Here is a 12,210-nt window from a genome sequence, read left to right as displayed (position 1 = left end):
AACCTGCAGAGTGGTGGAGTGTGCAAGACCAATGACAAAGGCTGATTGTGTATCCCATGCTGTTGTTTATCCTCGGTCTGGTGAGTGCATCCCCATTAGGGGATAGTATCCCCCCACGTGGTGAAAATTCAACCCCCTTGGTGATAAGGAGCACATGTTAAGGAAAACACTTTGCACAGCTGATGTTCATCTGCACCATTATTGAACACCTATGGTTTCATAGTATTTAATCAGAACTCATGTTTTGATCTTTCAGCGCTGCTACAGTACACATTGAACTGTTTGGACTTTTTAGTCATTTGCATTCATTCACGTTTACTGTTTTTTTATATTATTGCATTTTTTATAAGCGGCTGCTTGTATTGCGTCTATTTTCCCTGGTCACCATATATCTTTATAGCTATTTCCTGTGCGCTGAGTAGTGTTTATCTGAAGGAAGGGCGCACATTATAAACACTCCATATACAAGTGTCAGAATTGGCCTGGGTGGCAAGGGGTTAATTACCATGAGTTATATACAAATAATTATTATAAGCCCTGTGATCCTATCAGTTTGCTTCAGTGTGTCAGCTTGTATTTATATTGGCCGCGCTGAATGTAGCTTCTGACAGGCTGTGCAAGCAGGCCCGTATCTCCGGAACCATAAATGATAGCCGTCCCATATTATGACCAGTTGTGGGGTAGGTCTTCCCCTGCCTACCCCCCAAATGTGAGGTTTCTATGACCTCTGGTCGTTGATCTACAAACCCCGAAGTCGATCTTTTTTTTTCCAGAATTTTTTATTTTTTTATTTTTTTGGGGGGGCAAATGGGCCTATGTTGAGAAAGGGGCCTGTAGCTGCAGCTCCGTCAGCCCCCCTGTTAATCCGGCCCTATTTGTAATATCCAAGTGGTGCTTGGCAATGGAAGCCTCATCTGAGTAATTCCAAGAAATTAAGATAGTATTTCCCATTTTCTTTTGATGCCACTTGTGCAAAAATAAAGGGGATGTTTGCTGTCTAAACCCCAATTGTTTGATATGACCCATAAGCAAGTCCAGGGCATCACAAAGACCCTGCATCTACTGGTCTATCTATCTATCTATCTATCTATCTATCATGAACTGGCTCTTGTACATAGGCATTAAATGAATTTAGGGGGGACACACTCAGATTTTGTTGTGGTGCAAGAAATGCCTACTATCTCAACTATTTATTGTATGAATGTAGTATTAACCAGGAAATGGAGCACTTGGACATACAAATTTCATAGCAAAATATATTCCAAGAAAATATACTTCTAGCTACTAAAAATATCTCTCTTGGTATTCTGATTTGTCTTAGCTCTCAGCTGTAGATCACAGTCCCTTAGCAATAAAAAGCTTCCAAAAGTCAATATATCTTAATATACCTATTGAGCTGCGATGCTCTACACCTCTTATCCTTATTCACCACCAAACACTACCCACACTTCCCAGAAGTACGTGACCACATAGACATTGGTCTAATTTTTGCTTATCGCTGGTTCCTTGCTCCCTGCAATCTTGTCATATTGTCTCTCATCCACTTCTCTCAGCTGTTTATCTACGTATATGTGGTTTCTGCTTCTCCAGCAATCCATACCTCAAACCTTGATCTCATACAGTGTTAAATACTTGGCAACCAATAGCTTTTGAGAAAGTCTTGAGATGAAAGATGTTGACCAGCTGAGGACATGCTTATAATTCTCTTTTTTTTTCATATGGATTTTAAGATGTTTTAACAGGAACACTACATGAAGAGCTTTTTCTCAATACTATTGCCATTCCCCACTTGCCACCTTGTGAGAAGGGGCTGTTTGGTTTGCTATGGATTTCTAGAGATGCTGCAGTCACAGATAAACATATGGGAGAACTGGATGAGAGTCAATATGTCAAGATTGTTTATTCAGGGAATATTCGATCACCTTCTGGGGGTTTACGAAGGAATTTATTTTTCCCTGCTGGAGGAAACAGAACCATGCTTTATATGGTTTTTTTTTTGCCTTCCTCTGGATCAATTGTGGGTATACGATTCTATATATGGCAATTTTCTATTTACTTGTTGTATTTATATATATCATATGAAAAATGATGTCAATATTGTGAGGAGCAAGTTTGCAGCAATAAGCACAATTAGACCAACTTCTGTGATCTCACACTCCTGGCAATACCAATGACAGGATGTGCCAAAGTGCTTTCCTTTTTTTTAAGGAATTAAATGCTAAAAACAAATAGAATGAAATACAGAAAAGCATTTTAAATATACTCTTTTCTCTATGTAGGGCAGAATGGTCTTCCCAATCTCATCTATGACTGTGATGCTCTTGTGCAAATTATCCACTTCAGCTCCGGAAGGTTTATCCCCCTTTATGATCAGGCTATTTTTTGCGATACGGCACTGCATTACTTTAACTGACTATTGCGCAGTAGTGCAAAGCTGAATGTCAATTTTTTCCCACAAATAGAGATTTCTTTTGGTGGCATTTGCTCATCGCTGCGATTTAATTTTTTTGCGCTATAAACAAAAAAACACAGACAATTTTGGAAAAAAAATATATTTTTTACTTTCTGCTATAAAGCACAGCCAATAAGAAAAATTTAAAAATCAAATTTCTTCCTCAATTTTGGCCAAAATTTATTCTGCTACATGTTTTTGTGAACAAAAAAAAAATCCCAATGAGCATATATTTATTGGTTTGCACAAAAGTTATAGTGTCTAGAAACTATGGGATATTTTTATAGAATTTTTTTTTTTTATATTTTATTTTTTACTAGTTATGGCAGCGATCAGGACGGCGACATTGCAGTGGACAAATTGGACACGAAGTGATACTTTTTTGTACTTTTTTGGGGACCAGTGACACCAATACAGTGATCAGTGCTGCCTCTGTCCGGAATGATCGATGGGTCCCTGTGGACATCGGGTCCACACAGACCCGCTGATTGGCTCCCTCTGTGTGTAATCATGGCTATGGTTGTATAGATATTTCAAACATCTTAAAGGGTCACTAAAGGAAAAAAAATGTTTTGCTGAAATGACTGTTTACAGGGTACAGGGTTTACAGGGCACAGAGACATAATAGTTAACTGATTCCTTTTAAAAATGATTAAAAATAGATAAAAAAAACAATCATATAATGTGCCTGCAGTTTAGTTTTGTTTTTGCTGTTGTTTCCTGGTTCTCTGATGTACAGAGCCAGAGAGCCAATAGAGGGCAGTAATAAATTGGATTGGTGCTGAGGAGTTTTAGACACACAGTAATCACACCTCCTTGATAAGTGACCACAGTGAGAAATCTCCCAGTACTGTGGTTATCAGGAAACAGACAACCAGGAAGTGTCCAGAACAGAGAGGAATTGCAGCAACATCAAAGCAAAAACAAACAATGAGGACATGAAACCAGGACTGCAGTAAGGTAAAGGAAGCTATTTAGCTAAAAAAAAAATCCTTTAGTGACCCTTTAAGCCATGTACACATGGGTCGAATGCCAGGAGACATCGGCGGGTTCAAAAAGCAGCTGACATTCGGCCCGCATGTATGCCATCCTGTCCAACAGAAGGTCGGCTCTTCCAGTCTCTCTAATGGTGGCTTTGGGGGCCATATACAGCAATCAAACACAGGAAATAAATTCTCCAAACCCACATTTTTGCAATAGAGCCCACTAGTATGTCCACTCAATGCTATTGAAGGCTTTATGAGCGTCTAAAGATATCAGTGCTCTATCTCCCATGTTATCAGCCTTCAATTGCATACTAAGGAAAAGTCTACACAAATTTATCGCTGTAGACTTCTAATGCATTAAAAACTACCTGATCAGAGTGAAAGCTCAATATCTAGATGTGGGTCTGATTTTATAAGCATGGAACCAGGTGGACACCAAGTGGGGTTGTGTGCTTTGGGGATAGTGAATGTAGTAGACGTGCACACTGCATTGTGATCGGACCATGTAACCGGTATAATGTTGGAAGTTAGTATTTCTGGGACCACTGTAAGGAAGATATGATTGATTCGAGAGAATGTCTTATACGGTGCGAATAATATTTCGTCATTTAGTTGGGATAGATCTCCAGCAAGAGTCTACCAAATTATGTTTTTCAAGGAGTTGTGATAGAGATCAATTAGATGGACTACTGGATGGGGAGATAGGGAATTTGTCCAGAAATGGAAAGAGGACCTGGTTTGAATCACCACAAATTACAACACTTGCAATTAGGTGGGAAGCAACCACCTTTTAGAAGGTGCAAAAGGAAAGACATAGGTCGTTTATTTGGGACATAGTAAGAGATGATGGTAACAGCTGAGTCCAAAAAAATGAACAGTAAGGATTAGGTATCATCCCTCCAGGTCCTGGACTTCCTCTGTAGGTATGAATGAGGTGGAGCGGTAAAAGGCTATAAGGACACCGTATTGTTTAGTTGTGGCTGAGGCTGTGTAAACTTGTGGGTGAGATGAGCTAAAAAAAATTGGGAGTAGGGTGTGTTGTAAAGTGCGTTTACATGGGCCTTCAATGTAGCAAGGGTCCGAAAGGCCTTGGTGCGTTTTTGTGGTATGTTGATGTTCAAGGGGGCCACATTACCTGTCTGTGGTAAAGAATAGCAACAGACGCTTTGAGATGTAGCTGGGTCATATCAACCTTTGGGGTGAGAAGAATAGAGGGGTTAGGCCAAGAAAGAGCGAAAGAAAGGAAAAAAGCAGAAGAAATGCAAATAAAAAAATACAGCATCAAAAGAGAATGTGTGGCTTGTTTTTCACAACCTGAGGTGGGGAGAGTATGTCTAGACCAGAGGTTAAAAAATGACTTGCATAATATATATGAGCTTCCGAGGGGGGCAGACTGGGGGCACAAAAACCACCCCTAGAAAAGGGATAAAAACTGCTCATAAATGCATAAGCAAAATATTAAACATTGACATATGAACATAAGATGAGGACCCAGATGTAGTTGCTTAACTGAGCTGGGTATTGCCAGTGAGTCTTCACACTAAGATTGAGGTATCTACCACCTGAATAGGACAGGAATCCTCTCAACCATCTGGAGATGTGTAAGGCTACAGTACCTGTAGTAGGAAATTTCCGGAGGAAAAGGGAGTCCGGGTGTAATGGTACCTCTAAAAATAGGTACAATGATAGATTGATGAGTTCAATCATGAGGGTCTGTGGGAAAAGGATGGGAAACATAAAACTCAGTTTGCACACAGCAAGGTGAGTTTAGAACTAGGTCCCGTGTCTTCAGGGCCAAACCAAAAACGACAACAAAGTGAGAGATTGTGCCTAGAAGTGGTGTTGGTCGAGTAAGATAGAGGAAACAACCGACTGGAACTTCTATCCACAAACTGGGTAGGTGAACTGGGCCAGCTAAGCTCTAGCAAGGCATGTTCGTGCTGCTAGGCTTCATGCGCGCCCCCTCCCTACAGATATTTAAAAGCTTCTAAACGCAACGAGCAGCAGTCAACACGCACTAATGCACTCATATGCACTAGAACTGTTCTGTTTCAAATGCCACTTTATGAATTCACATGCCTCCTTTGACCCGGTCTGTCAGTACATTATGGTCATTTGCTGACTTTTCACCATCCACAGGCAGGTTAACTCTTCAATAAGACACACAAGTTTTCTTCAGCTAACAGCAGTGCAGAGTATGTTATTCTAGTCTTTTGAAGTGTAAGAAGTCAATGACCTACCTGAACCCTGTCTCTGTGAATAAATCCATTGAAGAAGTGGAGAGGGTCTAGCTAGAACGAAAGTGACTTACCCTAAACAGGAGGGGAGGACAGAGAAATATTCCAAAATCACATTAGTAAATAAATAGAAGTGCCCAAAACTGCCACTAGATGTCAGCATTCTACAAGAAAACAATAACAACCTAATGTAAATAAATTCAATACAGAAAAATTACATGAAAGCAGAGCTTTTGTCTTCAGTAGCATCTGATCAGCAATACATCAAAGCTATAAGGAGCCTTGAAAAAAGGCAAACATGTCCATCAATACAAAACAGCAGATCATCTTCCACATCTTTAATCAGAGAAAATTCTGACATGAATGCAGAAAGGCAAGGATGACCAACTCCAATCCCAATCCTTGACTCTCATCCAAATTTATCTCAGGTTCTGGGAATCCAAAATTGCATAAAAAGTAACCTCTAGTAACCTATTATTAAAGTTTTCCCTGTACTTGCTGCTGCCCTGCATGATGCCCCACTGTAAGTGCTACGAAAACCCATTAAATAAAATGGACTCCCAAAATGCCATTTGGTATGTTTTATGAATTTTGGAGCAAATAAAGGGATAACATTTTGTGAAGCACACTCTTTTTTGTGCTGCTCCGTGGTGGTTTATTTGTCAAGAGAAACTATAATGGTTTTGGGGCGTTTTCATTATTATGTTTTTAAATGAATGATTACATATATCTGTGTACTGAGAGAGAGCACAGCAGGGGTTGCCTTCTTCAGGCATGCTGCCTCTCATTGATATCTTAGATGGAGATTTCTGAAGAAGAGGAAGAAGAAAAGAGTCCCTGCTCTGACTCATTTACTTGTATGTGTAAATCTTAGCTTGGGCTACTAAAATCTGTAAACATGAGGTAAGGAGAATCTCAAACAATATGTGAAAAGAAGGCTAAAGTTCCACATGCTGAATGGATATAACAATACACAACATTCATATACAATATTTTCAAATGTATTTTGATTAAAAAAAATATATATATATATATTTAAAATATGTTTTTGTACCAATTATAATAAAGAAAGGAAATATGTACAATAATGCCACTATAGGAAATACATGTTGCTTTGCTGCTGCGGTTTCTCCCTGACAATAAATGTTTCCTCTCATTCAAAAAATAAATTGCATAAACAGATCTTTTTTACGACACACATTAACCACTAAGCCCCCGTGCTATAGTCGAATAACGCCTACAGCACGGACCTCTAAATCCGGGAGGACGTTAATAGACGTTCTCCCCTTTGCAGCGTGTAGCGCCCCCTTACTTTCAGTATGGGCACTACGCTAAAGTTAGTGGGGAGTGGGAGAGTTAGTTTGCTCCCATTCACAATTTACTAAATTGGGACTTTCTGTCATTCCAGAAATGTCCACTGGGTTAGCCTGTGCTCCAGGTATGCGGTGCCATCTCTGGCCAGCAGTTGGCACCAGAGGGGTTCTGGCAGAGCAAGTTTTCCCCAGCAGCCAATTAGAGGAGTTTTCCCTTGCAGGGCATGCTGGGGGAGAGTATATCTGTGACAGGGGTCATGTGCTAAAAATTCTTTGCGGGGTCCCGGTTCCAGGTGCGGCATTCACCTTCAGGGTGCGCGCATTCCATAGACCCCGCTAGCGCGGCCCACCTGGCCAAAATTGCAAGCTACACAGAACCTCATTCGGAGGAAAAAGGGGACTCCAGTGACTTACTGGATCCCCAGTTCTATTGAGATGATCCCAGGCTGGGTGCTGTTCGATTGGGGGGTTAGCTTTAGGAGAACCCGGAGGCAGGTTGTCCAACAGGGCTTGAACGAACCAATCGGGGATCTAGCGACTGGAATGCTGACAGGTACGTTTTGCTGTCATCCGGTGACCTTTGTTGAAATCTACTGGGAGGATTCGCTCCATTCATCTATTCAGTTTGCTTAAAATAATAGGCCTGTGGCAGAGGCCCTAGAGCCAGGCCTGTGAGAGAGACCTGTTCCTCCCAGTAATCTAAAGTGACACCTCGGCTGCCAGGCTTGAGATAGGGGTCTGTCCGGGGGCACTTCACTCATTCTGGCTAGAGTGGCGACGAACAATAATTTGATACTACTGCGAGCAGGATTGCTCTGTTCATATCCAGGCCTGATACTGCAAAGTTTTCTCCCTCTCTTCATCAACCTTTCTCTTCCCATTGAAGTTGATGTTGGCCGTGTTGGCCTGGAAATAAAGCATTGGAAAACCTCTATTCACTGTCTGGACCTTCGCTCACTACTTTGTTCTCCAACTACACCCCTAAACCACACCAAGGTGACTTAATATGCCGATCCCAACAACAAATCAGCGGCTCATTCGGGGGTAGCGCTACACGTGGGGGCTCGTCCGGGATTCGCTGTTACCGTTGGCAACAAGAAAAGTGAGTGACAATTTATTGGAGAGCGAAAAGTGTTCGGTATCGTGTTTTTGAACTGTCCGGCAACGAGGAAATTAACCCCGCATCTCTAAGCTTGGGCTTACGTGCAGCACGGCACACGCCTACAACGTGTCAGGACAAGTTTTTCCAAGTGGGAGGAGCCACCCTCCCCTGCGTGAGATGTGCAGTGGGATTTCGCGCCATTTCCTAAGTGGAGGACGGATCGTGAAAGAGATGTCTGCTGAAATGACAAACCTTGCTGCCCCTGCTGGGCTGAGACGCCCGATAACCACACCTGGGATACCCTCTGTGATTGTCCCGCATGGAGTACCCGTGACAGACACGGGCATACGGCTGTCCACTAAAGGACAGTTTGCTTTACTGTCCTACGAAGGGACGGAAATGCTGGGCCTGACCTGCCATCGGTGCCAGGAGTTGGCTGTCCGCCTCCTGCCCTTTTCCCAGTGTCGTGAGTGCCGGGCACTTCTATTCGATGTTGTCCCATCTGTCAGTCTCCCGAAATATTACCGGGTGGATCGTTACTCGGGAGAGGTCACCGCGGATGTGGAGGCCCCATGGCCGGAAATTCTCCCCTCTGAGGAGAACGTGGAGTCGGAGGCCCCGAGTGATGGAAGTACCAACGTCCTGTCCACTAAGACTTCATTGCCGGCTGCCTTATTCTCCCACCCTCAGAAGGTAAGCCCGCTGGACGGGATGGGGAATGTCAGTGACTGTGTGGCCCGCGCAGCATGCATGGAGGCCGAGACCATCTGCGAGGCCGTCTCCATCGGCGCAGCCTCCATCAGGTGTATCGCTACGGGAGGAAGGCCTCCCCGGCCAATTGATTGGGATGCGTGGAGAAAATATCATGGGCCTGAACCAGGCCACTGCCACAACCAAGGCCTTCAACTACCTCCCTGCTGGAACGGAGGATTCCTCCGATCCCGAGTTTTGGTTAAGCGGATCACAGACAGATGGTAATGACCTGCCCGACCATCTCTTCGAGCCACGGTTTCCTGAACAACAGGGCTTTGGGGGATTTTGGGCCTCAACGAGGAGAAAGAAGAAGAAGCGCCCTGCCCGGAGTGCTTCTTGTGGACCGAGCACTGCGTGTCTGCCTTGAGGAGCTGGTGAGTTTGTGTTGTGTGATTTCTCACCACTCCTCCAACCCGGGACATGCCGTCCTATGCGGGTGCCCGATGTCTGTGTTACCGGCCCTTTCTCCTATGTGGCCGAGTGAGTTTTTGTTGTGCTGCCTGACATAGGCACTCACCTGAAGGGAAGTTACGGAGTATGCCCCCACTCTGTTTTGAACTTTCCTCACAGTTTCCCCTTTCCCCCCTGCTCCTCCAGATCCACATAGACTTTCGTGTGAAGAACTCTTGGGAGGGGTTTGGGTTCAGTCAGTAATGCCACGTACACACGGTCATTTTTTAAAAACATCATTTAAAATGATCATGTGTGGGCTTTACATCGTTTTTTGTCTTTAAAAAAAACGACCAAAAAAAAATTCGAACATGCTTCAATTTTTTATGTCGTTTTTCAAAATGTCGTTTTTTTGTCATAAAAAAAGATCGTGTATGGGCTTGATGTGGATGAGGCCCTGATACAACCTCAGGGCTAACCCATTCTGCCGTTTGATTAAAATTAATAAGGTGAGATATATAGATCAGACAGAGAATCTACATCTTGCTCACCTTCCAGCTCGGCTCAACAGGAAGGCCAAACCCTTTTATTGGTCCTGTTATAAACAATATGACATCACACACACAAGCACATTTGATAGGGTCACATTATACATTTTACTCCCACTCACCCTCCCCCTGTGTGGTTTGTACTTGGCATGAAGCTCTCATAGGTCAGTCCATATAAGGGTCTTTTCCTGTTCCATGTTCTTCTTGCCCTCGTGGCATAAAAGTTCTCTCAGTAAAGCAAAGACAAAGACAAGGAGGGGGGTTTTGAAGTGAAGCCATTTAGGAATGCAGTAGGGGGAAGGGCCGGAGGACACATTTGAAAGATGAGAAGCAGAAGGAGAAAATTGAAGCTGAACTCTCCTTTATCCTTTTGTATGTCCATCCAAGTTGAAATATACTAAAAAAAAACATATCTGACAAATCTTATCAAGGAAAATGTTTTTCTCATACACTCACATACATATGTATTATACCATATATCAATCAAGAAATAAAGGAATATAAAACAACATATAAGAATATAAGAAAAGCAACATTTGGCAACATTTAAGTGAATTCTAACACTAAGTAAAAGAGAATAAAATATTCATTTTATTTTCACGTCCATCACAGCCCCCCTTTAAAATGACTATTTCTCTTATCGTCCATGGACGGACACAGCTCCTTAAATCTTGACAAGTGGGTTATGTTCCCTGTTTACAGGAGAGGACTAGGCAGAAACATGTTAAATAGTTAAATGCATGTTACATTAACAGAGTAGAACAGCCCGCCCAGGGGGCGGTCCCTCCAGAAATAACCCTCCTCACTGCAGCTTGCAGCCTCAGTTTCGTTCTGCCTAGCAAGGAGAAGGAAGTATGGCTCCATTTGGGCCCAGCGCCCTGAGGAGAAATTGTATTTTATTTTATTTAACTTTTTCTTGAAGAATCTTCTTTCATCTGTCGGCTGAGAGACAGGCTGGATAATATAGATCCTTGTAGTCTACTCAGTCCGACCAGCAAGCGTGGGCACACCTTTGCAAAGAGGCTTGGTCTGCCACACCATACCCCATGACTCCTGGGGGGGCTGGTGAGCTTTGCTCCGAGGTCTACATATGACTGGGCTGTGGTGTTGTCTCACTCACAGTGGACTGGGCCAACAGCTACCTCCATTTCAGTTGTAGTTCTGTCAGGAATGCGTCAGCGAGTCCTCGCTTGGACGGGTAAGTACAGTCCCTCCTGCTTTGGTGGGTTGGTACGGCTGGGCATTCCTGGGGTTCGGGGGTCCCTTCTCATCCCTTCCCTGCTCCTTTCCCTTGCTGCATTGCTAACATTGCTGCTGTCAGGGGGAGGGGGCCTTTCTGAGGGGACTGTGTTATCTGGCCTGTGTTTTTTCTTTTTTGTATTGGGCTTTCCTGTGAGGGTTTTTTCACTGTTAAAAAGCCCTGTGATGAGCACAGATGTTTATGATTATACTTCAGCAGACGCTGACTGAATGGTGACACCTGTAACGGTTTTGCTTTTTATGCTGTATCTGTGTCTTATCCTTAAATAAAAAAGCCCTAGGAGGCTTTTCCTGTTTAAACACAGGTGCCTGCAGAAGTTACCTCTTGGTTCTTTTCCTCTCACAGGCAGCACTGGGCAGTCTCCTCCTGAGGGAGTCCCCTGGTTACCCCTGGTCAGCGCAGCAAGTGGGTGAGAGGCCCTGAATAGGGCTCTAGGAGCTTTTGTCTATTTGTATGGACAGGTGTGCATATTATAATACACACTATGTAAATATTGGAGTCAGTATCTGGGTCCTTCCCCACATGCTGGTGGTGGCAGCAGGTGTTAGCACCTGGGATTCCCACAGAGTTTTTATTGTTAGTCCTGGACACAGTTTGTGCCAGGGTAGGGGTGGACTGCGGGCGGGCGGTAAAAGAGTGCCCCCTTCCCCTGTTATCCCCTGGGGAATGCTCTGTTATGAAGCCATGGACCAGGTACCTAGTGTAACGTTCGGGGGCTATAGCTCGGTGGGATTAAGTGCACAAACCGTTCGACCTGAACATAAAAAGGCTTTTATTCATAGGTCCACAAAAAATAAGGCTTTTCTCAGCACACAAGGAAAACTATAAACGAAAAGTTCACTTAGCTTCAGCATCAAAATAAAGTCTGCTTATCTTCAGCACCAAAAATAAGTCAAAACAAAAGACATACAGTTCGTTGGTAGACGGGTCTTCACCCCCTGTATTCCAAAAGTCCTCACTGTATTGTGAACAGCAGCTATCAGGCTCCCAGCTTGTCTTCACAGGTGCAACATCCACACTCCTCCACCCACCTCCACCATCACTTCCTGTTTAAATGGGTGGTTCTCTGGGAGTGTTAACACCTTGTGTGCTGGCTCTTCGGTGTTTAGGAGTGGAGGCTCTTTCCCACCCAAATAGCACTTTAGAGCCTCCAGAATTCCAGGCCCCA

Source organism: Rana temporaria, chromosome 12, assembly GCF_905171775.1.
Source record: "Rana temporaria chromosome 12, aRanTem1.1, whole genome shotgun sequence".
Lineage (NCBI taxonomy): Eukaryota > Metazoa > Chordata > Amphibia > Anura > Ranidae > Rana > Rana temporaria.
Note: the sequence above shows the minus strand (reverse complement) of the source record.